The 27,837-nt window shown below is 37.4% G+C and overlaps 1 protein-coding gene and 2 long non-coding RNA genes across 4 annotated transcripts in view; 1 reads left to right on the top strand and 2 right to left on the bottom strand.

Moving 5' to 3' along the window:
• LOC145518547 (uncharacterized) overlaps positions 1-24,119 on the top strand; it is a 54,570-nt gene extending 30,451 nt beyond the window's left edge. The window contains exon 2 of the long non-coding RNA XR_014062962.1: positions 21,882-24,119. This is a non-coding gene — a long non-coding RNA (uncharacterized LOC145518547). The remainder of the gene's footprint in view (positions 1-21,881) is intronic.
• The window catches only part of ZFAND3 (zinc finger AN1-type containing 3), a 318,359-nt gene that overhangs the window by 187,199 nt on the left and 103,323 nt on the right, over positions 1-27,837 (bottom strand). The gene's annotated exons all lie outside the window — the stretch shown is intronic.
• LOC145518549 (uncharacterized) lies at positions 8,124-15,726 on the bottom strand. Its single transcript, XR_014062964.1, has 2 exons — positions 13,549-15,726; positions 8,124-9,483 (listed from the first exon to the last, which is right to left on the bottom strand). It is a non-coding gene; the product is annotated as an uncharacterized LOC145518549 (long non-coding RNA).

Here is a 27,837-nt window from a genome sequence, read left to right as displayed (position 1 = left end):
TCCCAACTATCAATCCACTAATAACATAATTCCACTCAAATAAAATAACAGCTACTGTGAAACTAAGAGCTATCCCTTGATGTTTCAAAAATAATACTTTGGTTAAATCCTAACTCTTTATAGATCTTCAAAATGAACATGCTCACAGTTCCATGTAAAGGCCCCAAAAAGGCTAGGCAGCCACATCTGTTATTCTAACAACATATCTGATGCGCATCAGACATCTAGGGATGTATTTTCATCAACAGAAGAATCATCAATTATTTCTGAAGTCTTACAGAGGCAAGTATAGACTTTGAATGGCTGACAAAATGAAAAGACTTGTTTGATGAACTGATGCTACATGCTGAAACCAGTTTTATGTGAATCTTCTGTGTGTAGCTCAAAGAGGTGCTGGTGCCCAAGTCACTATTTAAAAAAAAATTAAAAAGGTACTGCACTGAGTGAGATGTTATAGCTGGGTCCTACCAAGCCTGATAAATTGCAAACAGGTTAAAAAATAGGAGAGGCTGTTTAACCTCAAGGAAGGAAGCAGGAGAAAAACTCAATGCACACAACTAACTAACTTTCATTTTTTTCTTCATTCCTATGTACCCAAAAAACAATCTGGGGAAACCACTATTTAGTAAAGACAAGAAATATCAAGTATAGGAATTCGATACAAATGCAATATGAAACCCTTGTTTCTGCTATTAAGCCAGAGGAGAAATAATGCAAATATGAAAAGCAAATGTTGTTGATGCTCAAGCACACCTTAGAAATAAGTGTGACGCTGTGGATTAGAATGAATCAAGAGTAGATTCAGTCATTTTAGAACTTAGCAACATGAAGAAGTGTGCCCCCTGAAGTTCCTCCAGCAATCAGCAACAGACTTAGAATGCGTTCATCCTGTCACTCAAAAGGTAGTCAAATGAACAAGTATCAAAAGCAAAAATTTAATCTCAATTAGTGAGACACTTGGCCAATCCAGAACCACTTCCTTCACACAAAGAACAGCATCTCTTTGATTTACAAAACGTTCTTGAATGTATACAATCACACAGCTGTGACTTTATTACAATTTAAGCACCAAGAAACTAGATAGCTTAGAAAAAAGTCACACAACCTAAGGCCTAGATTATGGAATTCAACAATAACAAGAATTCCAAAAGTACTTTGCGTAAAGAATTTGATAGTGAGAGGAGCTAAAAAGTATAGTCAAATGAAAGCTAAGATATATTCCTGATGCAGGCTGGATGGCATCATTTAGATCTCTCGGGGGAAAAAAAACAAAACACCTTTATCAAAACCACAAACCCCATAACCAATTTTTTTTTTCAGATTGATAAAACAGGAAATTATTTTTAATTTTCTCTTTTCCTACTTCACTGTATCCATATTCCTCAGTTATTTTATAATTAAAAATAAGTTAAACTATTTAATCATTACCATGACATTAAAGACACAGTATTGATTTAGACATATTCCATGACACACAGTGCTTAGCTACTGTATGAATGATAAATCTACTGCCGCTGCTGCTGCTAAGTCGCTTCAGTCGTGTCCAACTCTGTGTGACCCAAGAGATGGCAGCCCACCAGGCTCCACCGTCCCTGGGATTCTCCAGGCAAGAACACTGGAGTGGGTTGCCATTTCCTTCTCCAATGCATGAAAGTGAAAAGTGAAAGTGAAGTCGCTCAGTCGTGTCTGACTCTTAGCGACCCCATGGACTGCAGCCCACCAGGCTCCTCCATCCATGGGATTTTCCAGGCAAGAGTACTGGAGTGGGGTGCCATTGCCTTCTCCATAAGTCTACTGCATTAATGAATAATTTCATGAATACTTGCGGATCATTACAGACTGAGGAAGACTGAATTAAGAGTCCTAAATCAAGGCATATTTAGGTTTTTTTTTTTTTTTTAATGACTAGGAGACCTCCCATTCCACCTAGTCTGCCTGCTATTTGAGTCAAGACCCTTAAACCTACTGGATCCTGGTCCTCAGTAATAGGGTACTAGGGTAATTCTTGCTGAATAACCAAGTTCTGTCAATATTCAGTCACTGGAATGGGCTCTTCTGGCCTCTGAGTACACCAGAAAAAAATGACTGGAACCTTAGTACGTACAAATTTTTGTGACTTAATTTTTTACAAAATCCTCAACTTTCAAGAACTGCAAGAACAGTACAAAGAACTCTCATTTACCTTTTAGCCAGGTCCATCAAGTTCTCACATTTTCTTGGCATGAAAAATCTGGTAAGTTTTGTTGTTTTTTTTTAAACCTATGATCTTATTTTTTTTTTCCCTTCTGGAAATGACTTTACATTATGACAAACCCTCTAGTTTCTCTCACTTAAATGATATTAAACCAAATAGGTAACCACAAGGGAACCTGACTGTTTTCTAGAGATAAACATACAGCAAGAATTTAGTAAGCAGGGGTCATTCCCATCAGAGAAATAGTTTCACTACGATATTCTTGGAATAAGTAATTCCTAATTATTGAATTCAGGTAGGAGACGGACAGAAAAAAATTATGAATTGACTGCAACAAATGTCAGTAACTACTAGATCAATTTTCTCCAATAGCTTAAGTTTTTCTGAGTAACTCATTACTCTAACCACTATTATATATTTAATTCATCAATATACTTTTCTCTTGCTTATTTAAAAAAAAAGAAAAACCAAATCTCCAAATAATCTACAATTTTTTTGTTTTGTTGTTGTTTAGTTGCTAAGTCATGCCCGACTCTTTGTGACCCTATGGACTGTAGCCCACCAGGCTCCTTTGTCCATGGGATTTTTCTAGGCAAGAATACTGAAGTGGGTTGTCATTTCCTTAACTGCCCTGAATTACATCCTTAAGAACTTTGGGAGAGAATTTCATGATATTCCCAAATTACTGAATACATTCTGGGGTGTTTCAAAAACAGAATAAATTTTCTTATCAGTTTGTTCTGATGAGCAAAAAAAAGAAAAGAAAGCATGTAGTCCTGGAAATGAGTATGCTCTAGGGCAGAGTGCCATCTTGCTCATTCACTGTCCCAGTTCTCACTGTTAAGAAGAGACTGAAAACCTCCCTGTAACTGCCAGCCACCCTTCCTGCTTATTCTCCCCGCAGAATAGCACAGACCCAAATATAACTGTCACCCTCCCCGCTCCCCCGCTATATGAACGCTTAGCCTCTTGCCTCCTACTGATCCTCTGTCAGATGTCTGCTCCTGCGTACTTCCAAAGAGGAGCCTCTGCATCTAGTTTGCCCCAACCTAAGTCTCCATCCTGTTTGGCCTTTTGAATGCTTAATATCCTGCCAATAGTTAGGCTTACCCCAATTAGTGCCTACAGAGAAGATCCTTTCTTTCTATCCATTCTAAGCCTTCTTGCCCACCCAGGATCTATGGCATTCTACATCCTCTGCGTTAACAGTAAAACTTGTTTTTCTTTTTAATCTCTAATGAGACTTCTAGAGACAGTCCATTAAGCCCCAATTTTTTGTCAAAGAAACAATTCTAGTTCTGTGATAATTTGCAGAATACAAATTAGTGACCCAGGCTGATCTTTGGAAGTTTTATTTTTCAGCTCTTTTTTCCCCCAGCTTAAACATTTTAGTTGGTGCTCTCCTACGAACATGACAATTGTTTCTGAGAACCGTTAACAATGCAGTTTATATATAGCAGCAAAAACACCAGAATAAGAGGATTGAGATAGCATATTACAGTCACTATGAAAATTCATGTGAAAACCAAAGTTAGGAAAATCTGGGACTGTCTGGAATGGGGAGTCAGAGACCAAGAAAGAAAAACAGAACCTCCATGCAGGGGAGGAAGCAGTGACAAGATAGAGACTAGTAACACGCAGGGAGACTGTAACTATATTAATAGACTAAAGGACACTTAGTAAGTATATTAAAGACAGTGGAAACCAAGTTCCTCACTATGAAAAAATGGCATTACAAAAACAAGAAAGAAATTCTTGAAAGAAAATTAAAATGAATTCTGTGGTGTTAGACTGCAATTGCAGTTAATATGAATTCATGATTTTCAATATACTTAGATAAAGTGAAGTGAAGTTGCTCAGTCATATCCAACTCTTTGCAACCCCATGGACTGTAGCCTGCCAGGCTCCTCCATCCGTGGGATTTTCCAAGCAAGAATACTGGAGTGGGTTGCCATTTCCTTCTCCAATACTTAGATAAAGATATAAATAAATACAGAGGTTAAATATATATGTATCCACTGAAAGGGCCTGAGAGCAATACCACACCAATAGCCATAAGCACACTAATTACCCAGATCTTTGCTCTTTTCCTCTAAAAGGAACCAAAGGTCCTTGGAGAGATGAGTGACTCCAGGACCGGGGCAGGGAAAGTATGAAGTGAGCCTAAAACATCATCTTGTGCTGGAAAACAAGAAAATGTTCAAGTATATTTTGTCAATGGACATGTCAAAAAGACAGATATCAGCCTGAAAAGGGCTCTCACTGGGACAATCTGAACATCAAAATATATAATGGTATTAACAGATTATAAGTCACTGAATAAACCAGGAAAACATGAGTCCATACAGACACAAATAAATAGTGTCATGGAGATGGAACTATCTACTTACAAGGATTTTTACACATAACATTCACTAATTATAATAGCAAAAAAAGTAACTTCACCTAATGAAGCCTATCAGACAATACCTCAATAAAGCAGTCAAAGCAGTCATCATTAGCAATGGGTCAAACTGAAACTTGACACTTGTGTGATATTCCAATAGTACATATCTTGAATCATGACGAAATAACAGATAAAAATCAAGAAACAGTCTACAAAATAACTGCCTTGTAATCTTCCAAAGTGCCAAAGTCACAAAGTCAAGAAAAGACTGAGAAACTGTTCCAGAAGGAAACAAACACATTACTGGGACATACGATATAAAAGATATCACTGGGACGACCAGCAAACGCAAACGCCGTTTAAGGGTTAGGTAACAGCAACGTGCGTGCCAAGTTACTGCCATCACTCTCTTCAACCCCATGAACTGCGGTCCGCCAGGCTCTTTGGGGATATCAGTATATCCCCATAATGCAATTTCCTGATCATTATACTTCAGTTACATAAGAAAATGTTTTTTATTTTAGAAAATACTAAAATATTTGGACGTAATGGACCATCAGGTCAGCAACTTAATCTCAAATGGTTCTAGAAGTTATTTATGATTTGTTTCTTAAGGTGCAAAAAGAAAGAAAACCCATTTAGGAATGTGGCAAATCTAGTTTCAAAACCAGATTCAGCCACTTACAAAGTACAAGGCTTTAGAGAAGCTGCTTAATCTCTCTAAACCTTTTTTGCTCATTTAATAATAGGGATCAATCTCGTGATCTGGGGTGAGAATTAAGTGAGATGTGTTTATAAAACACCTTAGCACAATTCCTGGCACTTAGTTATGCTGGCAGTTATACCATCTCTTCAGATAAAATTTGATAACACTTGGTTTCCCCTAAAATACTTGGAAAAGAGTACCCAATCCTGGCTGCACCTAGCATCTTGCAGACTTCTGGTTATCAACCACGGCTGCAATTTGCAATCCTATACGACAGATGCATGATCCGTCACTGCCTTTGCACAGAAGGAAAACACGAACGAAACTGTCTATGGTTCTCCATTTGTCCACAAGCCTGCAGTCTGGTTTGAGGTCGTGCGTTAAGAAATCTTTAAGTTAATTTTCTTGACCACACTACCAGTGATGGCTTCACCTCAGCCCACAAGGCAGCATTACTCAGTATCCTACTCTCACTTAGCAGAACTAATTTGTCCAAGACAATGCATGCTTGTGATTTCAGCAAGGAGAGTTTTCTCAACTGAAGAGCAACTAGGGAAGAACTGCATAGCTCAAAGGAAAAACAAAAAAAAAACTCCATTATTTGAAATGTGGAATAACAATCTTATAAAACACATTAGGTCTCTGTTGCCAGCATGCACTCACATAATCCCCATCATACTCTGTCCAGAGTGTGCAAGGTGTATACGAATATGTGCTGGCAACGAAGACCTAAAACATTTGTCACACTCAACATTTGGCTTTCAAGGATTTAACACTTGAGGTTTCAAGGCTCACTGCATGTAATCAATTATTTTGCTAAGTATGAATTTAAATTCTGTTGCAGGACAGCTAGGCAGGCATGAGTTAGTGAACTGATCTGTAAGCCTAAGCAGACCAGCTCATTGTGGTTTTACAGTTTTTATTTCACACAGGATCTTAAGTAATTCTCAGAACAATTATGGGAGGTATAGTATTTTCACCCACATTTATACCTAAGAAAACTAAGAAAATGATATGATTCATTGGTATCTTGAAGGTTTCAGAACACACCTCCCACAAATTTCAAGGGCATACTATACTGCTACTTCAATGTTTATGCCTAAACTATCCAATTCAACTTTAACATCTCTGAGAGTAGGTTCTATATATACACTTGTCCCTACAGTGCTTAATGTAAGCAATAAACATAGCAGATATTCAAGAAAATTATCTTCTGAACAAATACAATTTCTTTCCACATAGTACTTCTTTTCAAGTTTCAGCAGCCCCGGTTACAAGTGTTTTCAGAAAGAAAGAAACGGTTTAGGTTTAAATTGGAAGCCTGAAGAACTTGCCTCCATTTGGTCTCAACTTAATTTTAGATCTGAAAGATAAAAGTTAACAAGTATAAGGTCTTCTAGTGAGGCCCTATTGAGTTCACATGAGATTCTCATATATTCAGTTATTTATATTTATATATTTGATGATTTACATGACATCATTACCATTTCCATCATAATGTGCATCCATATTATTCAAACTGACATACCTCGAGTGGTGAAACGACACAGATAAACACCACCACAGTCAACACAAAATACACGGTTAACTGCTTAAAACTGTAATCATTTAAGTAAAAAGAAAAATCTGTTTTTAACACTGTACATAATGCTAACAACAGTAGGCCAGATTTCAGATTTGCAGCCATTTTTATAAGTCCAATGCTAACATTTCTATCTTGATGAAGTCAGGCTAAAAGCATTTGCAGGAAACCATCACTACTATGGAGAAACTACACTGATAACACTGAAACAGCATTTGCTGCCACTGCACATTAACGTCACAGAGCTAGACTGAAGCTTGATTTATCCATCTTATAACTGAAAATTATACCCTTTGACCAATATCTCCCACTTCACCAATTCCTTAGCCCCTGGCAACATCCTTCCACTCTCCTCCTGAGAGTCAGACTTTCAGATTCCAGGTATAACTGAGATGACACAGTATTTATTTCTTTGCTGGCTTATTTCACTTAGTATAATGTCCTCTAGGTTCATCCAGGTTGTTGCAAAAGGCAGGTTTCCTTCTTTTTCATGGCTGAGTAACGTGTGTGTGTGTGTGTGTGTGTGTGTGTGTGTGTGTGTGTGTTTGTGTGTGTGTGTGTGTGTGTGTGTGTGTGTGTGTCACAGTGAGTGACATTTCATTGGTGGTGTTGGGTGTGTGACATTTTATCTGTTCACACATTGACAGACACTAAAGGTTGTTTCTACAGTGTGAATGATGCTACAACAATGAAAATGGGAATGTAGGTATCTCTTTGAGATACTGATTGATTTCCTTTGGATATATACCCAGTAGCAGGACTGCTGGATCATATGGTAATTCTATTTTAATTTTTTGAGGAAGCTTACTATACATATTTTACATAATGACTGTACGAATTTACATTTCCATCAACAGTATACAAAGGTTTCCTTTTCTCCATGCAGCTCACCAACACTTGTCATCTTTTGTCTTTTTGATAATAGACTTCCTAGTGTGAGGTAATATCTCACCGTGATTTTGATTTGTACTGACCTGATGATTACTTTTTTAGATTCCAGGTGTAACTGAGATGACACAGTTGTTTGTGTCTCTGCCTGGCATATTTCAGCTCTTTTTATCGTTCACCCATGTGTATGCTTTTTTGGGAAAAAAATGTCTATTCAGGTCCTTTGCCCATTTTTTAATCAGGTTACTTGGAAGGGGTTTGCTATTGAGTTATATGAATCCCTTATATATTTTAGGTAGCAGACCCTCATCAAATACATGCCTTGCAAGTATTTTCTCCCCTTCCATATACTTATACTGCCTTTTCATTTTGTTGATGATTTCCTTTGCTGTGTGGAACTTTTTACTTATGCAGTCATATTTATTTTTTGTGTTATTGTCTGCACTTTTGGTGTCATATCCAAAACCAATGCCAAGATCAACAGCAAAGAGCTTTTTCTTTCCCTATGCTTTCTTACAGAAGTTTTACAGTTTCAGGTCTTACAGCTAAGCGTTTCATCTGTTTTGAGTTCATTTTCATGAACATGACAGAAGGTGGCTGTCCAGTATTCTCAATACCATTTAATAAAAAGACTCTTTGCCCATTGTATATTCTCAGCAGCCTAGTCAAAGATTAGTTGATTGTATAAACAGATATGCTTATATCTGGGCCCTCTATTTCTTTCCATGGGTCTGTGTCTGTTTTTATGTCAGTACCATAGTGTTTTGATTACTATACCTTTGTAAACAGTTTGAAACCAGTAACAACCAGCCTTAATTAACCAAGATTAACTTGGTTTTATTTGGAGTCTTTTGTGCTTCCATACAAAACTGAAGAAAATGTGAAAAACGCCATTAGAATTTTATGCACAGAATCAATCTGGAAATTGCTTTAAGTAGTTGAATCTTTTAACAATACTCTTCAAATTAATCAAAAGAAGACACTTTTCCATTTATTTGTGTCTTCAATTTCTTCAATCGGTGTCTTTAGAGTTTTCAATTTATTTTAAATCTATGCACAATTATTCCACACCAGCATCTATACTAGAGCCAAATTTTCTCCTTGAATAAAAACAAATCTAGATATTAGCATTGCTCATCAGTATGTTTTATTACACTGTTTCTAAAGAGAAACCACTTACATGCATATATTAATAATTATAAACATAAACAGGTTAAAAGTAAAGATGGGGAAAAGACATACCATGCTAACATTAATCCAAAGAGAGCTTGAGTAGCTAAATTAATCCCCAAGTAAATTTCAAAACAAATATTGCCTAGAATAAAAGTAAGTCATTTCACAATAATGGATCAGTTCCTAAAGATACATAAAAATCCTAAACATTTATCAACCTAATAATAAGAGTTTCAAAATATATGAAGCAAAATGTGACAGAACTATTAGAGGAAAAAATAGAAAAATACATTTATAGCCAGATATTTCAATACCTCTCTCTCAATAACTGATAAATACAAGAAGGCAAAAACAAAGAAAAACATAGTACACTTGAGCAAACACTATCAATCAACCTGACCAAGCTGGCATTTATAGAACATATCACTCAACAAAACCAGGCTGTACCTTCTTCTCAAGCACACATGAAACATTTACCAAGACATGACATATTGGACTACAAAATAAGTCATAATAAAGTATGAAAAGAACTGAATTCACACAAAATACATTTTCTGAATACAAGAGAATTAAAATAGAAATAATATTAAAATATCTGGGAAATACCCAGGAAAAGAAAAAATAAAGGAAATATTATACTGAAATGCCCCACAGCTCATAATACTTATATACCCTTAATAATGTAAATGCATTATAATTATTTAACTAAAAGCTGCACTGTAAACATTATCTGGAGGGGAAGGGGATAGGGGAACATGGTGTGAAAAGCAAACATTATATACATTGTAGCAAAAAGTTTAAAATGTCTAAAAGTGATCAATCAAAATGTAGCAATATATGTACACTAATCATAAACACACAGTATAAATTTAGAAGAAAAAGAACCGAAAGTAGCTGCATCTGGGAAAAACTGGAGGGAGCAGGGTAGGGTGGGGCTTTTTATTACATGTAATAGTTTGGCTACTTCAACTTTGTGCATGTAGTACTTTGACAAAATACACACTTTCTAAAGAGATTTCATCTACCTCATGTCATTTGATTCCTAGTGAGGGAGGTATAATGACTTCCATATTCCAGGTAAATAGTCTGCCCAAAATCAAAGCCACTACACTTTCTTGATAAATTATATATACACAATACTTCTCATGGCATCATTTACATAGACAACTAGAGGAGGGGGAAAAATAGTTTTCTGTTCTCACTTTCATTTCTTAAATACTTTGTTTCCACTCTCGCCTACTGAAGATTAATAGTTTACTGGTTGCATAGAATAAGAAGGAATATTGACAATTAACTTCCCACTGATAATGGATTTTTAAAAGAAACTGGAACAAAGATTGATTCTTGGCAAATGTGGAGAGCAAAATTATACTTAAAATCCAAGACTAAACAGCTCCTTCAATTATTATTTTTAATTGTGGTAAAATATACATAACATCAAATTTACCATCTCAACCATTTTAAGTGACAGTTTAGTGGCATTTTGTACAATCATCTCTAGAATCCTCCTTCCCTCCCTCCGCCACTGACACCACCACTCTGCTTCCTGTCCTGTCGATCTGACTACTCTAGCTAGGTACCTCCTGTAAGTGGAATCAGTTATGTCCTGTTCTGACTGGCTTATCTCACTTGGCACAGTGAGGTTCATCCATGCAAAACTTTTAAAAGCTAGTTTCCAAAGCAGTAAAAAACCAATTTCTTTGATAATGCTGTGAGAAATTAATCACCAATGAATTGAAGAGATACTAGTTAAGAAAAATTAATGTTTCCTCTCCCTCAATCATGATGTGGGCACTAAAGAATAAAAACAGTAAGTCACAACTGTAAACCACCAAGAAAGGGTTTGCTGGCACTTTATAATGGGCATGAAGGGAGGGGAAAACCCAGTTCTGCTTTTGAAAACTCCAAACAATTCCTTTTCCTCTAAGGTTGTGTACTTTTATGTTGTGCAGCAAAGGTCTACAAGAAAGGGCTTCTGTAAATTCAGACTGAGTCTTTGTTTTCTATTTTAAGGGTGAGGCCACACAAAGACAAGAGTGCTAACAATGTTAGGTGTTCACAAAATACCGAGTCATGCTACATATAAACCAGTAGCGAAATAGCCTTCATTCAGTCATACAGAGCACAAGTAGAAAATACATGAAATCTGACCTTTACAAATACACTTTGAAAAGGTTCCCTTCGCTGCAGTGTTTAAAAAAAAAAAAAAACAGGCTTGTTGTGTGCCTTTCCATCCCCTTCCATTCTCTTATTCGGAATCTCTACCCTGAATACCCTGCATTTATTTCCATCTAAAACCCACACAGAGGTCCCAGACAGCCTTTCAATGCAGCCACTAAACAGACAAAGGACACCAGCCCTTTCAGGTATCAAAAACACCACTCTGATATTGGGGTGCGCTGGTTCTCTGAATCCTGATTTACACTGGAACTAGAGTCGCCCACAGAATTTTAACAAGGAAGGACTGATACCCAGTAGTGCCTCAAGTGTCCAGGGGTCTGACAAGCATGTAAGCAAGAGCTATGCTTTTCACAGGTTCAAAATATTAATACCAAAAAAATAAAGTCAGATATTTTATATGATAACCATACATTTTTTAAAAGTGTTTTAGGCAAGACATTCATTTTTGTCTTATAAAGATTATACCATCTGGCATATACAAAAATAAATGAATACCACTGCTAAGATTATGCCAATGATATACACAACAATAAGTGATTACCACTGCTACCTAATACAAGACTATGTCAATGATGTTCCAACACAAAATTCCCACTGTCCAAAATCACCTGCTTCATTGTTATTTACTAAGCAGTTGGCCCCAACCCCTCAAAAGACAAAATGTTACGTATACAACACTGTCGTTACCTAAGTCCTGAAATGCTACAAAAGTGTAAGTGACGCCATCTCCATGTGACACCCACCGTGTGTCAAAACAACACACCTCACTCATCCCAAAAGAAAACTGCATTTATTGCTTTTGACTTTCCTTTCAACGAAGACAAATTTTGGCCAGAAGGAAGCATACAAGGTTTTATTCTCTTTTCTTTTTCAGGCTGCTTCTCCAGCAGTATCTTTTAAGAATTTTGAGAGTAGAATTTTGTCTGCTTCATGATATCTCATAAAACCAGACCACCTGATAGAAGGACATCCTAAAAAAGGTCTATTCCCAGAGAGCACATATATCTTAGGATATGAAACACTTTACCTTAAGTTGGGGGCGGGGGAGAGGTGACGATGTGTGTGTGTATATGTGTGTGTGTGTGTTTATATATATATGTGTGTATATATGTGTGTATATATATATATATATATACATAAAGACTTGTGAAGTTTAGGGGCTTAAAGCACTGCTGCTGCTGCTGCTAAGTTGCTTCAGTCGTGTCCGACTCTGTGCGACCCCACAGACGGCAGCCCACCAGGCTCCGCCGTCCCTAGGATTCTCCAGGCAAGAACACTGGAGTGGGTTGCCATTTCCTTCTCCAGTGCATGAAAGGGAAAAGTGAAAGTGAAGTCGCTCAGTCGTGTCCGACTCTTAGCGACCCCATGGACTGTAGCCTATCAGGCTCCTCTGTCCGTGGGATTTTCCAGGCAAGAGTCCTGGAGTGGGGTGCCACTGCCTTCTCTGCTTAAAGCACTAATGATACAGAAAACATTTTTAGGACATCTTAGTGATTCTTTAATTGCTACATGAGATAAATGTCATTTATAATGCAAGTATCATGTTTAAGGAAAATTTTAAGATTAAAATAATTGTAATAAATGTATCTTAAAGGATACTAATGTACATGTAAAAACAAAAAGTTGTCAACTGCACCTACTCTATTGAACAAGAATAAACTTAAGTAACAAACATCAGCAAATGAATTAACAGATGGTAGAATAACACATATAATCCCTTATAAACATTCACAAATAAAAATGTTGTTGCCACTTTGTTACAGATTTGTTTCTGGTTCCATCTTCAAGATTACTAACACAGCACAGTTACAATGAAAGGAGAAAGGAAACTGAAGTTGAAAGATACACATAAAAGCTGAAAAAACAAGCCAGTTTTTATCCCCATCACTTCAGTTTACTTTGAAACTCATTAATTCAAGAGACATTTGGAATAAACCAGTGTTTTAGGTAGGAAAGATTGTAAGATTTGTTGCAATCAAATATTCCATGATCACCACTTCTTAATACCTCTTGATTTAATGGAGATTTAACATTTCTAGACTTCCTAAAAACAATGTTATAAAACACTTATGACATATACTGAGTAACTGAATGGGCACAGAAGAAATGAACAATCTCGGTTTCAGCTGCCATTAGAAGTGCAGAATCTGTGTTAAAAGTATTTTAAGAGTAATTTTTTCTCACACTAATCTGTGCTTCAAGCATGGGAATAAATTAACAGCGACTGGATCTTAAACCATATTAGCCAAAGAAAAGACCACTGTCACTGTCACCTTATGCAAAGCTAGCAAATTCAGTGATTTCTGAAGATACTGAGTATTTTTAAGTCCTCTGTCTTGGCCTGTTAGTTCAGTCAACAGAATTGCGTTAAAAAGGCAGCAAAAGGCAGTGTTAAAGGTAATTCTCTTTACCCAGAAAACTGTTTTAACTTAAAATACTATCATTCTGAGTGTCAGTCTTCAAAAATGGAGTATAATGCCTTTAATAATATTGTTATAATGACTTTCTTTTAAAACCATCAATAGGGCTTTCAAGACATGACAGTGTTAGAAAGGTGTAGTTTAGTCTAGTTCAGTCCAATTAAACTAGCTTCTTCCAGTGCAGAGCTCACTTTTCCAGAAACATTTTTCCCCCCAACAGGGTATACCTTATACTTTTTAATTTAACTATTCCATAGAAATGTATTCCTCTTGTTCTCTCTTGCATGGATAGGTTAATAAGTGTTAAAAATCTTGTGTAAGCCCATTACCAGTCTTTATATGTGTAACTTTCCCCTGGTATCTATATTTCAAAGCTTTTGATAAAGTTCTGTTTTTCCCTTCAAATCAAGTCCAATGGAAAACATTTAAAAAAAACAAAAAGCGACTTCATCGCTTTCCTTATGCCAAGGTTGGATTCTAGAGCTTATCTGGTATATCAGCCAAAACCAGAACTCTATTATTTTTAACTGTAAATATAAATACAATACTTGAATCAACTTATGAGAGGGCTCCCTATGGAGCAAATTAGTAAACTATCAGCCTATAAAGACCTATTCAAAGACATCTGTGTTTTAAATATTTGATTAAAGTGTTGCTAAAATTCCAAATAGTCTTAAGTCACTGATAGCGCAAAATTCTATTTATCATGTAAAAATAAAGTAACATGCTCACACTACGGAAAAATCTTACATTTTCCTCATAATTTTCAAGTTATCTTTGGGGGGAGGGGGGCTCTACTGCATTAAAAACTTGGTTTGATATATTAGAAAAATAAAGAGGCTAACATGTTTTATAGACCCTCACCTTCCTAAACATGAATAATTCAAAATTCAGAAACTGCAGCAGAATTTAAGTCTGCAGAAATTTTTAAAATGTTGCTATCACATCTTGATCATGAAAAAAAAGAAGATTTGAAATGGCAAACTTTAAAAGATACTTAGTCCATAAGGAAATTTACAAAACTATATTTTATGGAGGTAGTAACTATTTACCTTTCTTTCCCCCTTCTCAAAGTGCTGATCTTTAGTAATGGCTCTTCTTTGTGAGCCAAAGAGTTAAAACCATCTCTTTTATTCCCAAATGAGTGTCAGTCCCACTCAAGCGGTGCCATGTTTTATTTAAAACATACTCTTTCTCAGTAACCACTTTGTTCTAATTGGCAAGGCAAAGCCAGGTCCCAAAAGCACGCAGCTCGTTACATTCAGTTTGGATTACAAAAACACACAATGAAACAAACTGCATTGAAATGTACAAATTAACGGTGCAGGAGTATGGGACAGAGAGGTAGAATTAGATTGTAATATGGAACAAAATCCACAGGGAGGCTAGGGAACAAATCACTGGTGTCTCAATAAACTATACAAGGTTTCCAAATGAGCTAATACATAAGGCTGAGGATAGGCTCCTCCATAATTCAACCAAATTGCTTAAATATGGATACGACAAAACAAGACTTTTTCCCAACACTATTATGCATACATGTGCATGAGAGAACAGGAATACCAACCAGAAGGTTTAACCAACGAGACCTGCAGGCTGCACTGTCTCAATATGAAACTCATCTTCGCCTTCACATGGACAATGTGCAAAACAGCCCTGCAATTAAATCACACCTCCAAATATTTTTGAAAAAATCTTCTGAGAAGCAAAACACAGGAGACTAAATTAAAAACAGCGCATCACTATGCAGTGCAGAGAGCAGGGTTAATAAGCTAAAAGTTTTAGGAACAAGAACAAGAAAGACATTAAGAAATGAAGATCTCACCACCAAAATAGAAAAAGGATTAGACGTAACACTCCCCCCATCACACATGCACATCTTTTTCCAAATCAGCTACTCAGTGAAGCTTCCAGCACTGTTTCTCCAGTTTTCCCTTGAGATCGAAAGACAAACTGCAACTGAATTAAAGGAAAAAAGAACAGGAAAAGTGTCTAACCTTAATTTACATACAAATGCAAAACAATCTAACAGCTACAATCTTGCAGAGTGTTTACAACCTTGTCTACACCAGCTACCTTCACTGCTGACATCATCAAATAGTGGTAGAAGACAGGGACTGGTGTGTAAACATCTAAAATCAAATTTCAGTTCTCTGCTTTAAGATTTATTTAATCTTGGGAATATTATTTAATCCATCAGAGCTGCAGTGTCTTTATCTGTGATATGGAGATACAAAATCGCCAAGGCTGTGAAGTTCAAATGGGATAATATTGTACGAGATGGCTTTGTAATATAAAAGGGCTGCAAAAATGTTAGTTATTACTACTGCAATTACTTCTTTTCAGAATTCTACTGCCTTATTAAAAACATAAGACAAAATTGTCCATGTACTGCCTCCATCTTATTTTACAAACAGTAATTCTCATTTCATTGCTATTTTAAGTATCCTTTTTTGGCATTCTCTTCTTAAGATTATGTACCCTTGTTGGGTTTCTCCAAACCAGAAGGCTTAGCTTAATGTATTTTTTTTTCTTCTCTATAGCCAATATTTAGTCTAAAAGTAAATTAAGAAATTTAAAACTTTGGTAATAGTTAAGACTGCTTCCCAGGTGGCTCAGTGGTAAAGAATCCACCTGCAATGCAAGACACAAGTTCATTCCCTGAGTCAAGAAGATCCCCTGGAAAAGGAAATGGCAACCCACTCCAGTATTCTCGCCTGGAAAAGTCCCATGGACAGAGGAGCCTGGCAGGCTACAGTCCACTGGGTTGCAAGAGAGTCACACATGACTTGGCAACAATATTTAAGACTATTAACATATAGTCAGCTCTACTTGATACACTAAGAACCAGCTGAGCAGTGGGGGGTTTTTAAATGATACAAAATTTTGTATCGTTAAAGATAATATGTTAGTTATACATTAATGGTCTGAAACTAATGCTCTTTTTTCCCACCATCCCTTCTACAGACTAAGAATTAGGTACAACCAAGAAAAGTATCAAAAAGCAACCTCATGGTTACCCTGTAGTTTAAGCACAAAGGAAACAACCAGACTAAGAACTACTCTAAGTGCCTGCAGCACATGGGGTTAAGACCAACGACGCACAAAAGTGTCATGGTGCTTTCTGAGTCTACCTGAGAGTTACCTATTTTCCCACCAAATCTAAAAGGAAGCCCATAAAACTGAGTGATCATTTTTATTTAGTCTGCACTCGTCTGAAACCATGAAGCATTGGCATTGAATTCATCATTTCTCATGTCACAGAGGGCTGACTTTATTACATGAAAAGGAGTCAATCATATCTAACCAAAGCAGATCTCAGACCTGGGAGGTCGCCAAGCTTCTTTCACAAAGGTGCCCATCAGTGGAAAATTTAAGCACATACCTCTTATACGTCTTTTTGTTTTAAAAATAGTTATATACTCCTCAGTTCAGTTCAGTCGCTCACTCGTGTCTGACTCTTTGCGACCCCATGAATCGCAGCACGCCAGGCCTCCCAGTCCATCACCAACTCTCGGAGTTCACCCAAACCCATGTCCATCGAGTCGGTGATGCCATCCAACCATCTCATCCTCTGTCGTCCCCTTCTCCTCCTGCCCCCAATCCTTCCCAGCATTAGGGTCTTTTCCAATGAGTCAACTCTTCCCATGAGGTGGCCAAAGTATTGGAGTTTCAGCTTCAACATCAGTCCTTCCAATGAACACTCAGGACTGATTTCCTTTAGGATGGACTGATTGGATCTCCTTGCAGTCCAAGGGACTCTCAAGAGTCTTCAACACCACAGTGGATTAAATGTTATGCGTACTCAGTTCAGTCATGTCCAACTCTTTGCAACCCCATGGACTGTAGCCCACCAGGCTCCTCTGTCCATGTAATTCCCCAGGCAAGAATACTGGAGCAGGTTGCCATTTCCTACTCCAAGGGATCTTCTTGACCCAGGGATCGAACCCACATCTCTGGCATCTCCTGCACTGCAGGCGGATTCATTACCACTGAGCCACATGGGAAGCCCCCGTTAAATGGTGTGCCCCCTTCACAACCACCCTCCGCCCAAAAAAAAAAAAAAAGAAGGTCCACCTGGAACCAGTGAATGTAATAATCTTATTTGGAAATAGGATGTTTGCAAACATAATAAAGGATCTTTTAGATAAGATCATCCCAAGTAAGGGTGGAGCCCTAAATCCAATGACACTCATCCTCATACAAGACTGACACACGCAGGTGAGAAAGCCATGTGTGAATAAAGGCAGACTGCAGTAACGCATCCACAAGCCAAGGATGCTTGGCAGCAAACGGAAGCTAGGAGAGGCAAGGAAGAGATTCTCTCTCAGAGGCTCCAGGAGGAACCAGCCCTGTGGTTGACATCTTGATTTCAGACTTCTGGCCTCCAAAACTCTGAGAGAACAAATTTCTGTTGTTTTAAGCCACCAAATTTGTGGTAATTAGTTATAGCAACGTTAGGAAACTGATACCAGTAAAACTGTATACATCATAAAAACCAGCAATTTTTAAAGAATGATAAAAACAAATCTTAGGAGAAATTCCAACAATCCTGTGCACCATCACCATTAGAGACCACAGCTGTAGACGAATAACGTGGGCAGAGATAAGTTCAAGAAATAGTGCCAAACTATCTTAAAACACTATTAAATTTCCTCCTCTTTACCTAAAACAATGACACACGGTCACAATTTTTCTACTTAAGGCCTAAAACAAGTTGTCTTTCTGCTCTTTAAAGCACTGAGCATTTTGTTTCCCATTAGAAATGCAACAACTATTTTTGACATAATTTCCATAACAAGATCATCTTCAATTTCTCTTGACTAGCATAATAACTGGAGAAGGAAATGGCAACTCACTCCAATATTCTTGCCTGGAGAATCCCAGGGATGGAGGAGCCTGGTGAGCTGCCGTCTATGGGGTCCCACAGAGTCGGACATGACTGAAGTGACTTAGCAGCAGCAGCATAATAATTAACCACACAATTTTAAAATGCTTATTAGTAAGACAGCAAACTGCTATAGACTAAGAGGTCAGAAAAGGTTGCCAGAGTTCAGCTTTGCTAATCAAAGCCGAAGGACCTGCTGCCTCTGACTTGCTTTCAATTGAGAGCAAGGAAGCTACATCACAGAGATAGGGTGTCTAATACAGATACAGTGTTACATATTCAAACAAGTGTTAAAACAGAGAAAGAGAAAGACAGAGAGAACAGGAGGTCATTACAACTGTGGTATAAAAACAGTAGTTGAAAATCAACTTATATGTCTGTCCATCGGCAGAGGACCAGATAAACTGGAGCAGAGTATAATGAAGGTGACCAATAATTTATCAACCAAACTGGGGCACGGAGAAGTACAAAAGGATAATACTAATTTCACTGACACAAAAATCATAAACTGAGACTGTCACAGGAAATTAAGAAACAAAAATCATAAACTAAGTCTGTTCCAGGAAACTAAGATTTTTGTGATAATAGATTGTAATAGTTAACATGAACCAGAGCAACATGTGTCAACATGATTAGTTTGGAAAAGCATTACTTTGAAAAATACAGGGACTTCCCTGGTGGTCCAGTAGTTAAGACGCTATGCTTCCAAAGCAGGGGGTGAAGGTTCAATCCCTGGTCAGGCAACTGAGACCCCACATTCCATGTGGCCAAGAATAATAATAAATACAAGTTGCAGAATAAGTAGTGTAACAAACCACTTTTACATATTAAAAACAGAATCACACATTGTTTATATAAATACCTATTCATAGTAAAAAAATATAAAGATAAGAAGCGTAACAATTATCTCCAAGGTAAAAAAAGGATGACTGACTACGGTAAAAGAAAACTGTTAAGATTTTAGTTCCCTTGTAAGATATCTTATGGAGCGAAAAAAAAAACTACAAAATGTTTACTAATTCTGGGTTAGCTTGGGGACATTTATTATACTACTTTCTATAATATTCTGAATTTCAGACATCCACACTAGACAGATACCCACTAAAATGGTTCAGAGAATCTGATGAGCTAAACTGTCTCTCTCTAACAAATGTAAAATGAAGCAAGGCAAAGGCTAACAAACTTTTGCCAAGAGAACGCACTGGTCATAGCAAACACCCTCTTCCAACAACACAAGAGAAGACTCTACACATGGACATCACCAGATGGTCAATATCGAAATCAGACTGATTATATTCTTTGCAGCCAAAGATGGAGAAGCTCTATACAGTCAGCAAGAACAAGACTGGGAGCTGACTGTGGCTCAGATCATGAACTCCTTATTGCCAAATTCAGACTTAAATTGAAGAATGTAGGGAAAACCACTAGACCATTTAGGTGTGACCTAAATCAAATCCCTTACAACTATACAGTGGAAGTAACAGATTCAAGGGATTAGATCTGATAGAGTGCCTGAAGAACTATGGATGGAGATTCATGATATTGTACAGGAGGCAGTGATCAAGACCATCCCCAAGAAAAAGAAATGCGAAAAGGCAAAATGGTTATCTGAGGAGGCGTTACAAACAGCTATGAAAAGAAGAGAAGCAAAAGGCAAAGGAGAAAAGGAAAGATAAACCCATTTGAATGCAGAGTTCCAAAGGACAACAAGGAGAGATAAGAAAGCCTTCCTCAGTGACCAATGCAAAGAAATAGAGGAAAACAATAGAATGGGAAAGACTAGAGATCTCTTCAAGAAAATTAGAGATACCAAGGGAACTTTTCAAGAAAAGATGGGCACAATAAAGGACCCAAATGGTATGGACCTAACAGAAGCAGAAGATTTTATAACAAGAGGTGGCATGAATACACAGAACTATACAAAAAAGATCTTCATGACCCAGATAACCACGATGGTGTGATCACTCACCTAGAGCCAGACATCCTGAAATGCGAAGTCAAGTGGGCTTTAGGAAGCATCACTACCAACAAAGCTAGTGGAGGTGATGGAATTTCAGTTGAGCTATTTCAAATCCTGAAAGATGATGCTGTGAAAGTGCTGCACTCAATATGCCAGCAAATTTGGAAAACTCAGCAGTGGCCACAGGACTGGAAAAGGTCAGTTTTCATTTCAATCCCAAAGAAAGGCAATGCCAAAGAATGCTCAAACTACCGCACAATTGCACTCATCTCACACACTAGCAAAGTAATGCTCAAAATTCTCCAAGCCAGGCTTCAACAGTATGTGAACTGACAATTTCCAGATGTTCAAGCTGGATTTAGAAAAGGCAGAGGAACCAGAGATCAAATTGCCAACATCCCTTGGATCACTGAAAAAGCAAGAGAGTTCTAGAAAAACACCTACTTCTGTGTTACTGACAAAGCCTTTGACTGTGTGGATCACCACAAACTGTGGAAAATTCTTCAAGAGATGGGAATACCAGACCACCTGACCTGCCTCCTAAGAAATCTGTATGCAGTCAAGAAGCAACAGTTAGAACTGGACATGGAACAACAGACTGGTTCCAAATAGGGAAAGGAGTACGCCAAGGCTGTATATTGTCACCCTGCTTATTTAACTTATATGCAGAGTACATCATGAGAAACGGTGGGCTGGAGGAAGCACAAGCTGGAATCAAGATTGCCGGGAGAAATATCAATAACCTCCGATATGCAGATGACACCACCCTTATGGCAGAAAACGAAGAACTAAAGAGGTTCTTGATGAAAGTGAAATAGGAGAGTGAAAAAGTTGGCTTAAAACTCAACATTCAGAAAACTAAGATCATGGCATCTGGTCCCATCACTTTATGGCAAACAGATGGGGAAACAGTGACAGACTTTATTTTGGGGGGCTCTAAAATCACTGCAGATGGTGCCTGCAGCCATGAAATCAAAAGACACTTGCTCCTTGGAAGAAAAGTTATGACTAACATAGACAGCATATTAAAAAGCAGAGACATTACTTTGCCAACAAAGGTCTGTCTAGTCAAGGCTGTGGTTTTTCCAGTAGTCGTGTATGGATGTGAGAGTTGGACTATAAAGAAAGCTGAGCTCAGAAGAATTGATGCTTTTGAACTGTGGTGCTGGAGAAGACTCTTGAGAGTCCCTTGGACTGCAAGGAGATCCAACCAGTCCATCCTAAAGGAAATCAGTCCTGAATATTCACTGGAAGGACTCATGCTGAAGCTGAAACTCCAATACTTTGGCCACCTGATGGGAAGAACTGACTCACATTTGAAAAGACCCTGATGCTGGGAAAGACTGAAGGCAGGAGGAGAAGGGGACGACAGAGGATGAGATGGCTGGATGGCATCACTGACTCAATGGACATGAGTTTGAGTAAACTCTGGGAGTTGGTGATGGACAGGGAGGCCTGGCGTGCTGCAGTCCATGGGGTCACAAAGAGTCGGACACAACTGAGTGACGGAACTGAACTAGCAAATACATGACAATGTGTGTGTTATACTTGAGTAATCTTTCTTGGATTTTTGGCTTTAAAGAAATCAAAGCATATACAACAGTAATCAAGTTAACAGAACTACAAAAATATAAATACCCTATTCAAATGCTTCATTTTAAGAGCAGCAGCTGCCTTTCTTCTGGGAAAAGGTGATTTGAAAAATCGACCTATGACAAGCATACAGATTCTACTATCCTGCTCAAATTCCACCATCCTATAAAATACTCAGAGTGGGTGTTATGTTTATTCTATTTTACTGATGGATACATGATTCCCACAATTTCTAAAAGAGAACATGCATTAGAAGAAGTGCTTAAAATATTCAGATTCACTAAGTTCCTCTTACTGTTCATCCTCAAAACTCAGCTGTAACCTACTGATACCATTCTTCCTTTCAAAAGTGACCAGAATCAGGCCACTTCTACTCTAAACGTCTAACAGGACATGGAAGCAGAAAAGAAATTAGAGTGTAACTCCAAAGCACTAAGAGTCTCAGATTCATGAGGAAACAGTTTGCTTGTTATTGCCCTGTTCTGAAAAGTACCATGAAACTCAAGTCACCTCGAGGAAAACTGCTTGCATTTGGCTTAACTACCATTCCCCATCTCATGCCCACCACTGCTGTATCATTTACCCTGGATGTCAACACTGAGATTCCCTCTGCTGCTAGCTACAGCCAACTTTATTTTGCTCATTCCAGAAAGAAACTAACCACTTCTGGAGTCTGTCAGATATAAGTAGAATGCACTTAACTTTTTAAAAATTTGTAATTTTTGCAATTACTTAATAATAAAAGTCTCAACATACAAAGTCAAAATTAATTAAAATTCCCCCAAATACTTACCCTGAGACTACCAAAATTAAATTTTTCACATAACCTCCACTCAGCTTTATCCCATGCAACTAAATACATATAAATTATGCATTGTCTAAAAACAGTATACAACACATACTTCAATCAGCATTAAATAATATTATTTTTAAAAGGGAAAAAAAAATCACAAACAAGCTAATGGCATGTTAAGAGCAGAAATTATGAAACTCGAATCACTTTGGATTTATACAGAAGATTAGACAGCAATGAACAAGCTTGGTAATTTTCAGACTGGATACAACATATGCAGCAGTGAGGAAAAAGAAACCCTACTTTAATACTAGGTATTTCAATCCCTTAAAGCCTCTCTCCAAAGTCCACTTTAAATTTAAAACAATAAGTAAAACAATATCAAGAAATAAAGTGAAGATGATATTACTATGCAAAGTTAATAATTTTCTCCCAGCTGACAAAGGCTACTAACAAATATATTCATTGATAACATTTTTCTCCAGTGTTAAATATCAGAACGCAACATCTAAGCTTATTCATGTGAATAGGGACCTGAAAACAGATTCCTATGAAATCAAGTACAGTTATCTCTAGAGTCATACTAGAACATGCTTCCTAAATGACATGTATCATTTTCTTTCTTTATCACAATGTTCTTCACCACTAACAAGGCACAAACACAACTAACTAATTACGAAGCGAAAGTATGCTTAACTATTTCCACTAAGAAATATATATCTGAAAAGTTACACTGAAACTAATTTTCAGAATATTAAATCAACCATTAGCTTATAATTTAAGAGATGATTTATCTGCTTTAATTAATCGTCAACTGACAAAACACCCCTCACACTTTAGCTCTTCTAGTTTTACCCTTTTGTGTAAACTGACATAGTAATGAATTAAAAGTATTACTTTTTAAAGGAAATATTCTATAAATTGGGCTTCTCTAGTGGCTCAGCAGTAAAGAATCTGCCTGCAATGCAGGAACAGGAGATTTGATCGCTGGGTCAGAAAGATCCCCTGGAGGGCATGGCAACCCATGCAAGTATTCTTACCTGGAGAATCCCACGGACAGAGGAGACTGGCCAGCTACAGTCCATGTGGTCACAAAGAGTCGAACACAACTGAAGCAACTTAGCATACACAACTCTATAAAAGGCTTAGAAAACAACAACTTCTTGCACTGTGATTAATCATCTCTCCCTTATTTTTCCAATTTTACATGAATCACGGAATAGCAAGTTTCTTAAAAGTTAGGCTTAAATGGAACAATACATTCAAAATCATGTCTGCAGTTTAAAAGAACCTGCTTACTTTGATTTCGCAATGAACTACTTCTGTCAGTCAATAAACAGACATTTTAAGGTCCCTTTTTTTTTTTTAAGAAACTGCTAAAAATTATTAAAAACCACATATATGCAATCTAAAGGTCCACAAGAACAAACTGGTTCTTTTTACACTCAGCACTTGTTAAGTTTGTCTTCTGATAAGCATCTGTCATCAAAGAATCTACTGAAACAATCTCCCATCCCTTGGAAACGATCTTCAGGCTCACTCCTTTGTAACGGTCCACGGATCACAGCTACTCTCTGGCTACCAGACTCCGCTGCCCCCCAGAGCAAGCATTTCCAAGGATGGTAGAGATGAGTTACTTCAGTCAGGTCATTAAAACCTCTGCCTTCCCCACTTGTGATCATCCTGTTTGATGTTTCTGTCATATATACTTTTTTCAGCAAACTCATTCTGTGAAAAGCATTGCTTCAATGATAGCTGAGCTTCAATACAGTGTAGTACAGGAGGTCGTTGTGACTTTGATACTAAATGTCCCTAAAAATCTATATCAACTGGTATCTAAAACTCAAAAATTCATAAAATGAGTTTGCACTCAAACAGAAAATAACACCCCAGGCATTTCTATAGTTGTAAGAAGCAAGACCATCCTTCAGATGCTATGCCTGACCTTTGCTATGCTAGGATATTGTACACCTTAACACAGCTCAAGGCAATTGGGATTAGTTCATGCTTCCACACAGAAAATCACATAATCCAAATTAGTCAAGAGTTCAGAGCAAACAAAGACCATAAATCAGCTGGTTAACACTTTGCCTAAAAATAGAAAGGAAATATGCCCTATTTTCCAAAGAGAATGAGATCTCCAGTAACTCAATGACTTTCCAATGAATTTCTGCAATTCAGTGGGTTTAAACTTTTTAAACCATATTCCATTGTAATATATTTATATCACAACCCACTGCACATTATTTTCATTTATATATGTATCTCAGAAATTTCACAAATAATACCTTACCCTTGATATTTGTGATGCACTCAGACTGTTTTCCATTGTACTCAAATTTTAAATGCTAAATTGATTTCTATACCCACTAATGATCCACAACACACAGTTTGAAAAACTGCATTAAAAAGTAGTGTTTCAACCAACAAAATGTTTATATCATCCTAATATAACTATCAGTACCATGTCAGGAAATTTTTTGCTATTATAAATATTTACTGATTTGTTAAGTAAAGCCGTACAAAAAGCCAATATGAAATGTTTAATGAAAAACAATAGTATGGCAGTAACATATTATAAAGGGGATAGAAAAAGTTAAAACTAGACAAGACTTTAAATATTTTTACTCATTTCATTCAATTTAATGCAAATATGTTGTAACAAACTCACTTTCCCACCACATAGTTTTGAAAATGAATCTTGAAAAATCTCTAACTAACCTAATGGTACACAACAGCTATTTTTAAAGTAACTTTTCCACCTTTTAAGGTATATTGTACACTTTAAGATACACTTTAAAAGACTATTTAAAATCACAGTGGCTTTTCGACAAAGTAATCTTCATGCTGTCTTGCACATCTCATGCCTCTGCTGCAATAATGCATTTCTATACTTTATCTTCATACACTAACAAAATCCACCACTGTATCATTAAAGATCAATGATCTTTATTCTTTTGAATTTCAACAAGAACACCAAATGCTGCTTCAGCAAGCAAGATGTTGTTTATGAGTCACTCCTTCCAACTGAGGTTGGGGAAATCAGGAGCAGAGGGGTAGAGATAAAGAAGAAATGAGAGAATATTTTCATTACACACTTGAAAATATTCTCAATATTTTTAAAAGCAAAAATAACAAAGCTGTATAAAGAGTAAATGGACACAGACCACCAGAGATTCAAAATATAATGATAACCATAGAAAATAAAACTGTAACAAATCCAAAGAAACATGGCTGAACCATCTTCATTGATAATTTTTAAATTTTATATTTATTTAGGGACATGAGACAGTTCTTTGAGTATTGGACGTGAACCACCTGACTCAAGGTACCTGACTTTTCCCCCCAGCTACACTTCACTGAATTATATGGCGGAACTAGTTTTACATGCAGAAAGACACACAATACACATTTTCTCTCACTGCTACGCCATTTTTACTACAAATGGAAACACGAAAGTTCTAAGTCTCTCAGTCATAACTGACTTTGTGACCCCACGGGCTGTAGCTGGCCAGGCTCCTGTCCATGGAATTCCCCAGGCAAGAATACTGGAGTGGGCAGCCGTTCCCTTCTGCAGAGGATCTTCCCAACCCAAGGACTGAACCTGGGTCTCCTGCATTGCAGGCAGATTCTTTACCATCTGAACCATAAATTCTCACCAGTGAGAAAGCATTTCTTCATATCTGTTATTGCAGATAAGCAGAGCAAGAAAAGCAGAACACATTCACTTAACATGGCAGAGATTCTGTTAAAAGTTGAATAAAAACTACTTACCAGTACCTTTTCCTTTTAAAAATCTAAAGAATTTGACAAATTCCAGACTTTTAACAGAAACAAACTGCCAACTTTCCCAACCTCCCCACAACTCCATCCAGCCTATCACCTAGTTTAGGCATAAAGGTCTGAAGATCACACTATGATTACTTCTTTGTCCAATAGCACAGTGAATAGAAGATGAATACTGACAAAGGTTCTCTCCTCAACCCAATCCCAGGCAGGGTCCGTCCTCTTCTCAACCATGCTTCAACCTTGGCCTATAAAAACTAGAGTCTCAACACAAATGACTTCATATACTCATATCCCCCACGCTAACAGATTTAAATAACCACTAATACAGTTTTTAACAGCTCAAGGACCCATCCCGAGGATGGTCCTAGTCCCTCCTATTTAAAGTGCCTTTCTGCGAAAGCTCAAAGCTGCCAAAAGAATTTAAGATTTGTTCTAGCCAAAAGCTGACCATAGGCCCCTGACTACCCTGGCCTATAGCATTTACTTAAAGTGGTTTAAAATGTGAATCCTTCCTTTGTCCCCCTTTGAGATGTATGTGTATCTCTTAACAATTCAATCACTCAGCAGTGTCCTTCTCAAGGACATGAAAGCCATTTCTCTAACTGTAATCATTGGGAAGAACAGGGCTTCAATCTCTCAGTCTACGTAGGAGGATAAAATCCTAACTTCAATAACTGTCAACTAACAGACACAGCCAGGCTAATCATCATTTACAATAACCAGCCCTTTGTGATTTTTCTACTCCCCTGATCATCCTGAGACAAGATAGCAATCCCTCCCCTACTCCCTCATTCTCCCTTTAAAATGCCCAGTTCCCTCTAGACAAGTCCCCTCTTCCCTACTATAGCAGTGTGTTACTGATTAAAATCTGTCCTTACCCTAACTTGTGTGCTGGTTTGTCTTTGACAAAATAATAAAGTAATTAAAAAATGTAATAATGAAAGGTAAACATATCCTAATTAGTAAAGACTTATATAAGATCATTAGATATGGAGTCTTAAAAAACAAACAAAAAATCTTGAAGTTTTAACTTCGTGAAAGTGAAAGTCACTCAGTCGTGTCCGACTCTCTGTGACCCCAAGGACTGACTAGTCCATGGAATTCTCCAGGCCAGAATACTGAAGTGGGTAGCCGTTCCCTTCTCCAGGGGAATCTTCCCAACCCAGGGATCAAACCCAGGTCTCCCGCACTGCAGGTGGATTCTTTATCAGCTGAGCCACCAGGGAAGCCCAAGAATAGTGGAGTGGGTAGCCTATCCCCCTCCAGCAGATCTTCCCAACCCAG

The sequence above is a fragment of the Giraffa tippelskirchi genome, chromosome 8, assembly GCF_054371585.1.
Source record: "Giraffa tippelskirchi isolate mGirTip1 chromosome 8, T2T-mGirTip1v1.2.pri, whole genome shotgun sequence".
In the NCBI taxonomy this organism is placed as follows: domain Eukaryota; kingdom Metazoa; phylum Chordata; class Mammalia; order Artiodactyla; family Giraffidae; genus Giraffa; species Giraffa tippelskirchi.
This window is presented reverse-complemented; position numbering and strand designations above follow the sequence as displayed.